Source organism: Protopterus annectens, chromosome 3.part0, assembly GCF_019279795.1.
Source record: "Protopterus annectens isolate FY-2018-M chromosome 3.part0, PAN1.0, whole genome shotgun sequence".
NCBI classification, from domain to species: domain Eukaryota; kingdom Metazoa; phylum Chordata; order Ceratodontiformes; family Protopteridae; genus Protopterus; species Protopterus annectens.
The window spans coordinates 1125403098-1125418104 of record NC_056731.1 but is presented as its reverse complement, the minus strand read 5'-3'; the positions used below and the strand labels follow the sequence as shown (position 1 = coordinate 1125418104).

At 41.5% G+C, this 15007-nt stretch overlaps 1 protein-coding gene across 2 annotated transcripts in view; it reads right to left on the bottom strand.

Moving 5' to 3' along the window:
- Positions 1–15007, bottom strand: part of ANKRD29 (ankyrin repeat domain 29) — a 648684-nt gene that overhangs the window by 340822 nt on the left and 292855 nt on the right. The window lies entirely within an intron of this gene.

The following is a 15007-nucleotide window of genomic DNA, read 5'->3' as shown; positions in this document are numbered from 1 at the left end:
TCCTACATGGGTATATGCTCCTGCACAACCATTATGGAAGAAGCTACCACCCACTAGTTGCTTGGCAAGTCTCATACCTGCCTGCAATAAGCCCTCTTATGCTGAAGTTATTAAACAAATCTCCCTCAACACTCCCATGCAATGCGACAGTAGACCCTTACCTCAGCATCATATTCACCTCATCTCGCCCATTGCACATACATCAACCTTCACTGCTTCTTTTATAACAAGGGATACCAGAGTTGTACGCTTACGCCCTTAAACCTGTTATTCTAGCAAGTTTATAAGAACAATTAGCAAATATAAGAAATGCACTAGTAATGTTGTTAATAAAAAGCATATGCCTATTGATGTATAGCGGACAATGGTGATCTAAAGAATCATATTAATGCTAAAACCTAGGTTAAAAAAAGAGAGACAATGCAATCAGGGCATAACTTAAAATCAAACTATTTCATTCAAGGGCTAGCTTAGCTATTGAATATGGTAAACCAAAATAAATGAAATCAGAGATATTCTGTTTATGCCTTCATTTTACTAGGTCACTATATAATATGTGTGCAAAGGTTTTTGGAATGCAGGAAGGCACATGATATTCTTATGTGAAAAGAGGCAGTTCTGTACATACCTCTCAAGTGTACCTCATTACGAGGAATGTACCTCATTTGGGGTCTTAAAAAGTTCATGTTCCTCAAAGTTCCTCAATGTTCCACATTGAAAGACTCTGTCACACATTCAGTGTTAGGAATTGTTTTAAGTGAAATCCATGATAAATAGAAATTAATCATATTAATTCATTAAAATATCTTCTTTTATAAAAAAACCAGCATATTTTTTAATAATCATCTGGCCTTCCTAGCTGAAGCTGCTAGTAAGCCATTAGTATGTGTTCCACATTTTGCCTGTTTGTTCCACATTATGAGGGCTACTGTTCCTCGTTTTGGAGATGGAAGGTTGAGAGCTATGGTTCTGTATTGGGCCCAAAAAGTTTTAAAAAAAAGAAGTAAACTCCAAATTAATTTCAGCATCTTGTTACATTCATAAGGAGATTGTACTTGGATATGAGATCAAGGGTAGGGTGGTACCATTCTATAAAAAGGGATAGGTGGGAGAAGGAGTACTGGGGTTGAGAGACTGGAATTAGAAGAAATTGAGCAATAGTGCAATTTTACTTGAAGGACACCCATCTTAGTGATAGGAGAAGAATGAAGTGATGGTTGGCTTTGGAGGACTGAATAAGGAAATATTTGAAAGAATAAAGGAAACCTACCAGTTTATTGCCTTTCTTTATGGTCATGATAATCTGATCTTCAAAGGAGTGAATGTGATCAAAAATAACTCCATTATATTGCCCAGACTCATGGCTGTACCTCTCAAATGTCCAGAAGTTTGCAGAATGTTCAGATTTTGCCTCATATTTTTGGTCTGTTTCTCATAAAAGTTAAGACTTTCTGGCAAATCAATGAGGAATGATGTCACTAAATAATAACAGACATTTGAATTTCAGATTTCATAACTTCAGAAAAAACATAGTGATGAACAATCTGTTATTTTGGCAACTCTGCAAGTTTATAAGGACAATATTTAAAATATGTCCATTATTTTAGGTCTTTATCAAACTTTTGGTTTTGCCTGGAATTCGTATGCTAAGAGGTACAGCGTGAAATATTTTTTGCTTAAAAACCTCAGCTTTGGCCGGCTAAGAACTTGCTATATTCAACTGGACGTATAAGAGAATTTAAGTACCTTTATCTGCTCTTTTTTTTCCCAAAAAAATACAGTATTTAAATTGATTTTAACTGTGTGGAAGGAATATTAACTGAACTGGAAGTTTTCACTCTGCTCGTCAGTTAGTGCCACCCACCCTCCCTGTTTTTGTTTTGGTGTTAATCTTAGTGGCCTTGCAACTGCCCGCCCCTCTTGTAAATTTGTGTTTGGATACTCCTTCTGGGCCCATCTCATTTGCTCACTCAACTGAGTGCAGTGAGATCATATTCTGATTTCAGGCACTCCTTACTGTGTACAAAGAGAGCATCTGGGAAACAGAAAAAAAAAAAAAAAATTAAGCTTGTTTCCTGCCTTTCCTGTTAAGTGGTATAGACTATTTGTAGGCTTCTGAGCCCCCAAGCCCTTCTGTGTTGGAGGGAAGCCTTCTAGATTAGTTTTTTTTCCTTATAACTAGCCAGTTTTCTAGTTTCAGCACTCAAATCTGTTTCTTTGATCTCAGCACTTGTTCAGAAAAAAAAAATTCATCTGCTTTTACTGTACTTGTGTTTCTACCTACTTTTTTTACTTTTGCATCATCTTAAAAGTACTCAATTGTATTTATTACTGCTTGGTGTAACTCATTCTAAGCCTTTTGGTTTAAACACTTGGGCTTCGGACCAGTTGTTTTGTACTGAGAGGGTTTGTGGTCTGCACTGTAGTGGCAGAACAGGTAGCTTACATCCTTCTAGGTTGGGAACTGCTGATTGAGGGCTCAGTGTCTGTTATTCTAAAAGTGTATTAATTCTGGTTTAAGCACTTGGGCTTTCAGGCCAGTAATTTTACATTAAGAGGGTTCGTGGTCTGCACTCTTGTGGGAGGAGAGGCTGGACTCTGCCCTTCTGAGGTGGGAATTTCTGGTTGAAGGCTTATAGTGCATGCATATCTGAACTGCTTCTTACTGAAGTTGGTGCGCCTTATTTGCTGTGGCATAGACTGGATTCGGGCCTGCTGGATCTAGCTTTGTTTGTGTAACTTGAGCACTAATCCAGGCATTCTCTAAAGTATTCAATTGTATTTATTACTGCCTGGTAGTAACTTGATTAAAGTGTAGCTATCATTCTAAGTCTTTTGGATTAAGCACTTGGGCTTCAGACCAGTTGTTTTACATTAGGAAGGTTTGTGGCATGCACTGTGGTGGCAGGACAGGTAGCTTTCATCCTTCTAAGTTGGGAACTGCTGATTGAGAGCCCAGTGTCTGTTATTCTTAAAGTGTATTAGTTCTGGTTTAAGCACTTGGGCTTCAGGCCAGTTATTTTACATTAAGAAGGTGCCTGAATATTTGAACTGCTTCTTACTGAAATTGGTACACCTTGTTTGCTGTAGCATAGACTAGATCCAGGCCTGCTGAATCTAGCTTAGTTTATATGCTTGTTGTTTGTTTGCTTGTTATTTCCCTGGAATGCTAATTCCACCTAATATGTGGCTTCTCAGCGCTTCTGTGGATCACTAGTGATATCTGCATTAGTTACTGTACTTATTTCCTTGTTTCACTTGAAAGAAAGTTACTGTTTGTCGTTTTTGCATTTAAGTTACCTGTAACACATTGCACTTAAGTTACCTGGCACTTGCTCACTAAAGCAATTATATAAGTCAGCACTAAAAATTAAAAGCACTACACCCTCACTCCCCACTGGCCCTGGTTTTCAATTATTAAGGAATTCCCAATATTATTCTAGCATGTCCAAAGGTCAGTTGTCAATCTCCTCTCTGGTCCAGCTGGTGAATCTGGGAATCTTGAGACAATGTTACAACTGCCTCATGTACACAGACAACCCTCTCCTCCTCCCAACAAATTCCAACACATGTGAGAGATGCAACCATATAGCCAAACTGGAGGCTAAGCTCTCTCAACTCAGTACTGGCATAACCAGTCAGGAGGAGAAGGAAACCACACTCACTACAATTCCAGTCTCACATAGACCTACCACGACAGCAAACCAAACACATAATCACACAAAAACATACTCGGAGGCTCTAAATAAAGATCTGCCAAAGCAGCAGGGACCTCCAAAGCAGACACCCAAGCAGCCGCTACCCCAAAACAAAACACGTGCAACACATATCTCACAAAGCCAGTGTGCCAAACAGTCACAGCCCTTAAGACTAAACAACACACCTGATACACTTGTAATAGGTGACTCTATCGTCAGGCACACTGACGTCCCGCTCACCAGGCTGAACAAGGAGAGGGTCACGGTGAGCAGCCTGTCAGGCGCTAGGATCCGCCACATAACACAAGCACTCGGGTCACTCCAAGGCAAGTACAAATATGACTCAGTCATTGTCCATGCTGGTGTGAATGACCTGAGACGTACCTCCCTGGACTACATGAAAAGAGACATAAAGGAGCTCTCTGAGCATGTAGCCCAAGCCGGTATGACCCTGACCTTGAGTAGCATCTTACCCTCACCAAGAATGATGCCACAATATGAAGACAAGATGATCAATTTCAACAATTGGCTTAAGTACTGGTGTCATTCAAAGGGGATCCAATGCCTGTCAGCTTGGGATGATATGCTCGACAAGCCACGATGCTTCACTAGGGACGGCTTGCACCTGTCACCCCTGGGCTTTCAGATATTGGCAAAGGCTCTTGCTACCCCCATAGTGCCTTTTTTAGGCAAGGCTCAAAAGACAAACCCACCTCCATAGGTATCACAAGGGATAAGAAACTAAGAGTAATGCTACTCAACGCCAGAAGTCTAAACCTCAAGATGCATGCACTCGAAACTCTCCTAAGCATGGAGAACATTGATATCTGTGCAGTAACAGAAACCTGGTTCAGGGCTCCCAAGAGCACCCCAGCACTACCAGGTTATACCTCATACCATGCTTTTCGGCCCCAAAACTTGGACCGAACCACAAAAGGAGGGGGAGTATCGATATTCATCAAAGATACCCACATCTCCAGGTTGGTGGCAAAGCATGAAGCATCAGAGACTATCCACGTGCAACTAACAGTGGGTAAAACTGCCTTCCAGTTTATAGCCTGCTACAGACCACCCTCCCAAACCCAGGAACCCCACTCGGCCTTCCTGAGAACACTGGAAAATATGAAGGTCTCTCCAAACACCATTATATTGGGTGACTTTAACTACCCAAACATAGACTGGGAGCATTACTCTAGCTCCAACACCCTAGCCCAAAGGTTTCTAGAATTTATAAAATAAAATACTATGGAACAACTTGTTACCACTCCCACAAGAGGGGAAAACATACTGGACCTGATCATCACCAACATGGGGACTCTATGCTCCAGACCAGAAGTGTATCCCTCACTGGTAAGATCAGACCATAAACTAATCTCACTGGATATTCACATCCCAACCCCACCCCTGCCCAGAAAACCACAGTGAAAAACTTCTCTAAAGCAAATTTCACACTCCTCAAAACTGAGGTGGAATCCTTCAAAGCCCCCGGGCCTGTGGAAAATACGGCCCAGACCACAGAATCCTTTATAAACGCATTCTATGAACACCTTCAGGAATGCATGGATCATGCGATCCCAAATAAAACCAAGACCCAATCCTCCAAAGGCAGGCGTCCTGTCTGGTGGACCCCAGCCATAAACAAACTATACAATAGAAGGAGGAAGCTACTAAATGATAGAGCAAAATCCAAAAAGGGAAGGCATCACTGATCAGTATTAGCAAAAAACTACGGGCACACATAAAATTGTCTAAGGCCAGCTTTGAGAGAAAAATTGCACAGGACACTAAGGATAATCACAAGGCTTTCTTTAGTTATGTTAGGAACCTGGGTGGTAATTCCCAGATATGCTCAGAATTAGTCCAAAATGACAAAAAATACACCGAACCCACAGACATTGCCAACATCCTAGCTGACAGGTTCAGCGCAAACTTCTCCCCCCCCTCCCAACCAAAAGGGCAAATATCTATCCCAGCAGAGTACTGCCCCCCCTGACATCTCAGATGCTCGGGTAAGAGCCGCCCTCTCCAAAGCAAAAAACACAGCATCAATGGGACCAGATGGTGTCCCGGGCTGCATCCTACATGAACTCCAAGAAGAGGTAAACCCAAACATAAAACTACTGTTCAATCTCAGCCTTACTACAGGATATGTGCCCAAAGAGTGGCGTACAGCAACAGTGGTCCCTCTCCATAAAGGTGGTGCCTCAACGGATCCTGGAAACTATTGCCCCATAAGCCTGACTAGCTTGGTCTGCAAAGCTATGGAAAGGATCATCATGGACCTCATAAATAAAGATATTGGGGACCTACAAACACTGGATCCTACCCAGTTCGGCTTTGTTAAGGGCAGATCCTGCCTCTTAAACCTGGTTGATTTCTTTGAAACAGTCACCAAGGCCATTGACGAGGGGAAGGTGGTCCACACAGCCTACCTGGACCTCGCAAAAGCCTTCGATACAATACCCCACTCGGGCATTATAGATAAGCTCACCAGCTTAAATATAAACCCCTATGTCACTAGATGGATTGAAAATTGGCTCAAGGACAGAACCCACATGGTTAGAATTGCTGGAGCCATGTCAGACTCCAAACCAGTTACAAGTGGTGTCCCACAAGGCTCAGTCCTGGGACCTCTCTTGTTCGGTATATATTTCTTGGAGGTACAGGCCAACACGGAAGGACTGTGGCTGACCAAGTTCGCAGATGACTGCAAACTGGGCACCATAATCGACTCTCCAGTCGACACAAGCATCCTCCAAAAGGGCCTCATAGAAACAGACAACTGGTGCCAGAGCCATGGCCTCAAGCTAAATGCCAAAAAGTGTATAGTCATCCCCTTTGACAAAAACAAAGTGCCCACAAATTATCACATAGGTGGTAATCCATTAAGTACAGAAGTAATTAGGGACCTGGGGACCCAAGTTGATAGCAATCTCTCATTTGACAACCACGTGGCCAAAGTGGTTAGAAAAACATTTTATATAGCCCACCTAATCATAAAGGGATTCACATCTAGATCAGGGGACGTCATCGTGCCTCTTTACTCATCCCTCATCAGGCCCATAATTGAGTACAATGCCCCTTTTGGGATGTACCTTACCAGACACCTGCAGCAACTGGAAAGACCCCAAAAGTACCTCACCAAGAGGATCAAAGGGCTCAAACAGATGCCATATGCTGCCCGGTTAAAGAAACTCCAGCTCTACTCAGTGCATACCACCTGTTCAGAGGCGATCTGTGCCTGACATATAAAGCCATGTCCAACCCGGAATTAATGGATATGCTGCACCTCAGAAAATCCAAATCCCATCGAGCTCGTGCTCGAGACTTGAACCTCAGCACTGAAATAAATAGGACATGCTGGAGGGACAGATTCATAACCCAGAGGCTCCCTTCACTCTGGAATAAAATCCCAGTCCAGGTTAGGCAGAGTCCCTCATTGACTCTCTTCAAGAGGAATCTTGATGAGTGGATGGGAGATCATAGGTTTACCCCGGGTATCACTTCTGTGTCACTGTTAGACAGAGGCACAGTATACTAACCTCGAAAAAGGGCATAGCAAAATTAATTTAAAATGGGTGGTGAAAGCCAAACACATTCTGGCTAGGCTTATAAATGCCCTAGGGCAGATAGCCTAGTATGAACCTATGAACCTAAGAGATTGAAAGGTATGCTTATGGTGCAGAGGGACAAAGCACTGACTACTCCTCAGGTGACCTGTGTCTTAGACACTGCAGGGACCTAGCAGAAGGATGATGGGAGTGAGGGGCTAAAGCCAGCTAACCATCCTGGGTGGAAGGTGGGGGCTTGGTTCACTGCTTTGGTGACACTTGTAGGAAAGCAAGCATATCACTCACGGCAAGGAATTTGACATAAATGAGCTACAAGTGCTGTGCCACTCAGCCAGAAGACATACCATACGTTTGAAAGCACACATGTGCCTCCTGATAGCAGCTGATTGTGTACCATGTTAACCACAGGGCGTGGGAGATATGAGCACAATGAAATACCCCCACCATCCCAGTCGATAATAAATTACTTTTGGCACCCAGCGCTTACCTACCAGGGGAACATATGGACTGGTGGGGTTTCACCTCTGGGAGGAACAAACAGGTCAGCTTGGTGTCTCAGAAGGCTTAATGGTCATTGGAGTGATACCAAAAAAAAAACCCAAAACAAAACAGAACGACTCCAAATGATACTAAGACACTTTCATTTGCCTAGATGGAATTGTGTGCCAATGGCAGTAGTGAGGTTTAAAACAGAAATAAGTTGATGTCTGTGGTAGTTGAAACAGAATAAGATGGAATTACTCTTGCTAACAATTAGGATGCAGTGGAGTAACTGAGACAATTCTTTAGTAAACTTTTGTATGCACCAGTGCATGATTTTTTGCAAAGTAGTGTCATCTGAATACTTGGACAATGGGCAGGCTACTGCAGTAATCTGTTACAGTTGTCATACAGGCTAAATTGAAGAGATTCATGAATTGTGCCCTAGGGAACCCCTTTGTGGGTAGTGAAAACAGATGATAGTAAATTTCCCTGCTTAACTTACACTTTCTTTTCTAGTACATAGCTGTGAAACCAGTCCATGTTGTTAACCCGAATATCCAAGCTACCTATGAATTAAATATGGCTCATAGCATCAAAGGCTTTGGACAGGTCCAGAAAGAGGTCCGTCAAAGCTTGTTCTTTCTCAGTTCCTGTCTGCTAGATTCTGCCACCATAGGCAGTACAGTGTTTATTAAAAGCCTTTGGAAAATCCATATTGTAATAATCTGAGGATTTTGTTGTGATACAGGAAGGCAGCCAGGTGATGGTCAAAGTTTTTATTGCATTTTTAGCTACAATATTCAGGACTGCTACTGGCCTATAATTGTTAAGACTCTGTAGGAGGTCCTCTCTTGTGCAGAGGGTTTATATGGGTTCATAGGTTCATAGATAGGTACTATGCTATCTGCCCGAAGGCATTTATAAGCCTAGCCAGAATGTTGGCTTTCGCCACCCCCTTAGATTATTTCCCTGTGCCTCTTTCCAGCAGAGCCACTGAAGTGATCCCTGGGGTAAACTTTCTGTTTCCCATCCACTCATCAAGGTTTCTTTTGAAGAGTGTTAGTGAGGAGCTCTGCCTAATGTAGATTGGAATCTTGTTCCAAAGCATGGGAAGTCTTTTGGACCGCAATCTATCCCTCCAGCGCGTCCTATTTATTGTTGTGGTGAGGTTTAGATCCCTGGAGTGTGTGGCTCAAGGGGATAAGGTGCTCTTTAGGTGGAGCATGTCCATCAATTCTGGGTTGGACATGGCCTTTTATGTCAGGCAGAGATCACCTCTGAGTAGGCGGTATGCAACTGATACAGCTGGAGTTTCTTCAGTCGAGCTGCATAGGGCATCTGTTTGAGGCCAGTGATCCTCTTGGTTAGGTACTTCTGTGGTCTTTCCAGCTGTTGCAGGTGTCTTGTAAGGTACATCCCAAATGGGGCGTTGTACTCTATGATGGGTCTGATGAGTGATGAGTAGAGGGGCACAATGACCTCTTTTGATCTGGATGCGAACCCTTTTGTGATTAGGTGGGCCACGTAGAAGGATTTTCTAACCACTTTGGCAATGTGATTATCAAAGGTGAGATTACTATCTACTTGGGTCCCCAGATCCCTTATTACGTCTTCCATATTTACGGGACTACCACCTATGTGGTAGTTTGTGGGTACTTTGTTTTTTCCAAAGGGGATGACTATGCACTTTTTGGCATTTAGCTTGATGCCATGATTTTGACACCAGGTATCCATCAAAATGAGACCCTTTTGCAGGATGTCTGTGTCAGCCAGAGAGTCATTTATAGCCCCTAGTTTGCAGTCATCTGCGAACATGGCCAGCCATAGTCCCCCTGTGCTTCCCTGTACCTCTGAAAAGTATATGCTGAACAGAAGGGGTCCTAGGACTGAGCCCTGGGGAACACCACTTGTAACCAGTTTAGAGTAGGACCTAGCTCTCTCACCATGTGGGTTCTGTCTGTGAGTCAGTTGGCAACCCATCTTGTGATGTAGGGGTTTATCTTCAGGGTAGTGAGCTTGTCTATAATACCAGAATGGGGAATGGTGTTGAAGGCCTTAGCAAGGTCTAGGTAGGCTGTGTGTACCACCTTTTCCTCATCTATACCCTTGGTAACTGTCTAAAAGAAGTCCACCAGGTTTAGGAGCTATGATCTGCCCTTAACAAAGCCGAACTGGGTAGGGTCCAGTGTTTAGAGGTTCCCAATGTTTCTGTTAACGAGTTCCATGATGATGCGCTCCATAGCCTTGCAGATCAAGCTAGTCAGGCTTATAAGGCAATAGTTCCCGGGGTCTGTTGTGGCTCCACCTTTGTGGAGCAGAATAACCATTGCTGTGTGCCACTCTATGGGTAGGTAGGCTGTGGAGAGTTTGAACAGTGCGTTTAGGTGTGGGGTTACTTCGTCTTTGAGCTCATGTAGCATGCAGCCTGGGACACTGTCCTAGGCTTCTTTTCAGAGGATGGAAAACATAGCTTCCCTAATGCTTCTGTTAAACACAATAGTACGTGGTATAGCTATGGAATAAGCAGCAAGTTTTAGGAATATGCAAGGGAAGTTCATGAGATCTTCTGCAGTAGCTTCCTGACTATAAATACACTTCCCTCATTTAACTGGTACACACATATTATCTTCATGGTATTTTCCAAGACATCAGGTGGGGGGGGGTTACCAAAAATATCTGTTACTGCCTTTTCAATGTTCCCTGGCCTGAGGAGAGTATTCATTTTTCTCCAATAGTCTTTTAAAAATTGATTCAAAAGGATGTCATCCTCAAATATTATTTTTGTTATTTTTGGATGCTTTATTGTACTTCTTCCATAGCATCTGACAGAGATCATGCAAGGCCTGTATTTTGCTGTAAAAATACTCAGCTTAAACTTTGGCCATTAGGACTTACAAGGTATGGACATTCACAGCTGGATGTGAGTTTCACCCTAAATGTCTTAACAGTTAATGAATGTATAAAATGAGAAATTGTGTCATCCAAGGTGGGCAGATGATGCACTTGGCTCAAACTGATGGTATTCAAAAGTTGGTTTAGAAATTATCCAAGTTAAATTAAATATATTTGAAGTGCATAACCTAAGTTTATTTGCCTCCAAGCACATGTCATGTTTAAAAAGGATATCTGGACCAGTCTACCTACCTGTTTGCCAAATAGTAAATAAATGCATAAAAATATAGTTTCTCACCCTCTTTTTGCTGAATGGATACAAGGCAGTTTATGCTACTATTAGATGACAAAAGTGAGATGGTGATCGCTTACTGAGTGCTGGAACCGTTTAGTTTTTTTTGTTGTGTGTGCGTGTTTGTTTGTGTGTGTGTGTGTGTGTGTGTGTGTGTGTGTGTGTGTGTGTGTGTGTGTGTGTGTGTGTGTGTGTGTGTGTGTGTGTATGTGTGTGCGTGTGTGTGTGTGTGTGTGTGTGTGTGTGTGTGTGTGTGTGTGTGTGTGTGTGTGTGTGTGTGTGTGTGTGTGTGTGTGTGTGTGTGTGTGTGTGTGCGTGTGTGTGTGTTGGCTTTGGCCTACTCTTGTTTGCTTTTCTTTTAGATGCACTGTGTGGCCCTAGTGCCCATTTGTGCTGAGCTGCCAATGCTGGACATCACTGCTCTTGATTTTACAGATATTACTGAACAAGACTTCTGAACCACAGCCTCAACACCAGGGAACATAACTGCCACTAGTCCATGCTGTACAGAAGTCAGTGAGTGCATTTTCTCATCACTATGAGTACTTGAGATATTCGTGTCGCAGCTGCCTCATGTTCACTGACAACTCCTTATTGTTACACAGAATACATTTGAGAGAGGGAAAGGACCTAATCAAACTGGAGGCTACCATCCCACTTACCAATGTTGTCTTTACACAACACACTACCACACCACAACATACCACAACAATAGAGCACGCAACACAATCCTCTTACACTGAGGTGATGAAAAAATCTCTTACCCAATGTGCACACATTAGCATCCACTGTTTCTCCCCCATAGCAAGGGATGCCAGAGCTGCATGCCTAAGCCCTTAAAGCAACTACAGCATACTTAAGAAATGTTCACAGTTTCTGCTTTTAGTTTGCCCGTTAAACTGTATAAACCCATTGCTAATCAGCACAAGAATTATTTTATATACTGTTATTTGGAACTCAGCAAAAACTCTCAAGATGCATGAAAACTTCAGAGATCAAAGACACAAAGAACCACCCAGTTGAGACAACCACATCTTTCAAATACCTTGGTATTTGCCTTGATTGACACCTAAACCTTCTGTCTAATGCTACAAACTCCCCCTTTTAAGAGGTGGGTTGAATGCACTAGAAACCCTAAATTTACTAGTTAAGTTACTATTGTTATCAAATAATACGTTCAAATTCAGTTTAAGTGTAAAAGTTTTTAAATCAATTTAGGGTTTCTAGTGTATTCAACCCACCTCTTAATAATACCATTCAGTTATCTGAGAGACTTTGTGAGAGTGATATTCGTTGTTTATTAACCGATTGTAAATCTGACCCTTCTATGTACAACATCACTGTCCCTGAGAAGGAAGCCCTTTCCTTGTTGAAAACTAAGGGTATTCAGGTTATTAAACCTGACAAAGGGGGAGGCCTTATTTTCATGACTTTGAATGATTATAATGCACGTATGTGTAATTTACTGGCTTGTGATGCTCATGAGAAGGTGTTCAGGAATGAAATGAATGGGGCTTGCCAGCGATTCCAAGGGTTCATTAGGGACTTATTTATAGATTCTTCTATAGACATAGACTTATTGAATTTTTTTGTCTGCTGGTAGTCCTATTACCCCTGTGATTTTTGGACTGCCTAAAATACATAAAGAAATGGAGAATCCACCTATGTGCCCCATTGTTGATGGTAGGCATTGGGTGTGCAAAATACTTGGATACTAAGTTGAAGAAATTTCTTGAAGGGGAACAGCACATTTGTCATGATTCCTGGGCCTTCCTTTCAGCTATAAATAAATTGCGGTTTCAGGCTGATTATGAATTTTTAACAATTGATGTTAAGGAATTATATACTGTTATACCCCAAGAAACAGGTTTAGTTTGGGTTAAAGAATTCCTCATCAGTAAAGGAGTGGATGTTAAAGAGATTGATGTGTTGGTGTACATTTTGGAATTGGTCCTAACAAATAATTATTTTATGTTTAATGGGGGTTTTTATTTGCAAAAAACTGAGGTGGCGATGGGTTCTCCTTGTGGCGCCACTTTTGCAAACATAGTTATGACATACTAGGAAAAGGAGTTCCTGTTCAAGGATACCCTGTTTAGGAATAATGTCATCTGGTATACACGCTACCTGGATGACATTTTTATAGTCTGGAAGGGTGGTTTGGAGACCGCTGAGGCCCTTATTGAATTTATGAATAACACTACTGATTTTTTGAGATTCACATTTGAATTCAAAATGGATTCCATCTCATACTTGGACATTGAATTATGTAAGGATTTAGTGAATAAAAGATTTATTTCCAAGATTTTTAGGAAGGCCACTTATTCCAATGCATTCCTGCATTGGTCAAGTGCCCACCCCTACTACCAAAAGAGAGCTGTCATAAAAGGGCAGATGGTTAGGGCATCCAGAATGGTTATGGTTGAAGCTGATTTCATTTTGGAATGTAACCTGTTAAAGGAAATGTTTGTTAAAAGGGGTTACCCATCTTCCCTGATTAATGACATCTTTGGGGAGGTCAGTATTAAGAGAAGGAGGGGGATTTTTAAGCCCCTGTTACACATTGATTCACCATTAAGGGATGCCCTTTTTGTTGAGGGGAATACCTGAGGATGGTATAGTCACTATTGTTTCTGATATGGATGAATTAATGTTTGAAGCAAATGTAGTGGATGATTTTCGACAGACCGGGTTTATTGCGACATTTTCGCTTGATGCAGATAACCTCAGGTATATTATTAACAACAATTGTTGTTTTTTTAAGGGAGGACACTTTGATTAATAGTAGGATTAAGGAAAGTCCTGGAATTATTTTTAGAAAAGGCAATAGCCTTAAAAATGTATTGGAAAGGAATAGTAAAAACAATTCCTATAATGGTAGAATGTCCAAGTGTGGTTTTTGCCACTTTTGTAAATTTATTAATGTCATTGACTCATTTGAGATGCATGGGAAGACCCATCTACTAAAGGGCAAGTACAATTGTTTATCCAGAAATGTTGTGTATATGGCAGTTTGCCAGGCATGTCCTGCATTTTACATTGGAAGGACAGAAAGATGCCTGAAGCAACGCATCTACGAACATTTGTACAATATTAAGAAATTAAATTTGAATAATGTCCTAGCTAGGCATATTAATCAGTTTCCATCACATGCATTTCTATTTTTTGTTGTTGATCAAGTACTTGATATGGACAGGGGGGTCCTATAACCCTGAAATTGGATGAAAGGGAATTCATATGGCAAATGATGTTTAATGCACATTCCCTTCCGGGGCTGAAAGACAACCTATCCATTAAATGCTTGTTAAAACTAAAATCATGTTTTAGATGAGTTGAATTTAATGTGAAGTTATTAATTTCACTAAAATGTGACTTGCTGTGTGAATATTGATGCTTGGATTTTTTATAGTAATGTGATATATATATATTTTATATTTTTAATGTTCATGTTGCTTTAAGGATAATTTAAAATTGTAATTAATGTGTCAATTAATGTCTTTTGGAGGGATATATAAGGGCTTGTTGTAATTAACTATTTCTCTAATGAAGTTTGCTTATGAAGTAAACAAAAGCGCTAACATTACTTGCAGCTGGTTTGGTGTCTTTTTTGGTCTTTTTTGGATTTACTAGATTCTATCTACCTGTTTGATTTTGTCATGTGTTTTCTGCATTAGCATTACTCTTTCTTTTAATTTATAAAGAGCATATATTTTGCCATACCTTGAATTTTATTCGAATAAATTGCACAAGGAAATACTTAAAGATAATCCATAGTCCCACCAGGGGCTCCAATATCCTAGACCTGGTCATTACCAACACGGGAAATCGATGCTCCACACCTATGGTCACCCCCTCGTTGGTCAGGTCAGACCATAAGTTAATCACCCTTAACATCCACATCCCACCCCCACACCCCAGTAAGGAAACCTCCATAAAAAACTTCTCCAAGGCCAACTTCATGCTACTCAAGTCAGAAGTTACAAACTTCATGACACCCATGCAGATGGGAACTGAAAGTTCAACTGCTTAGTCCTACACTAAGGCACTGTACGAGCACATCCACTCATGCA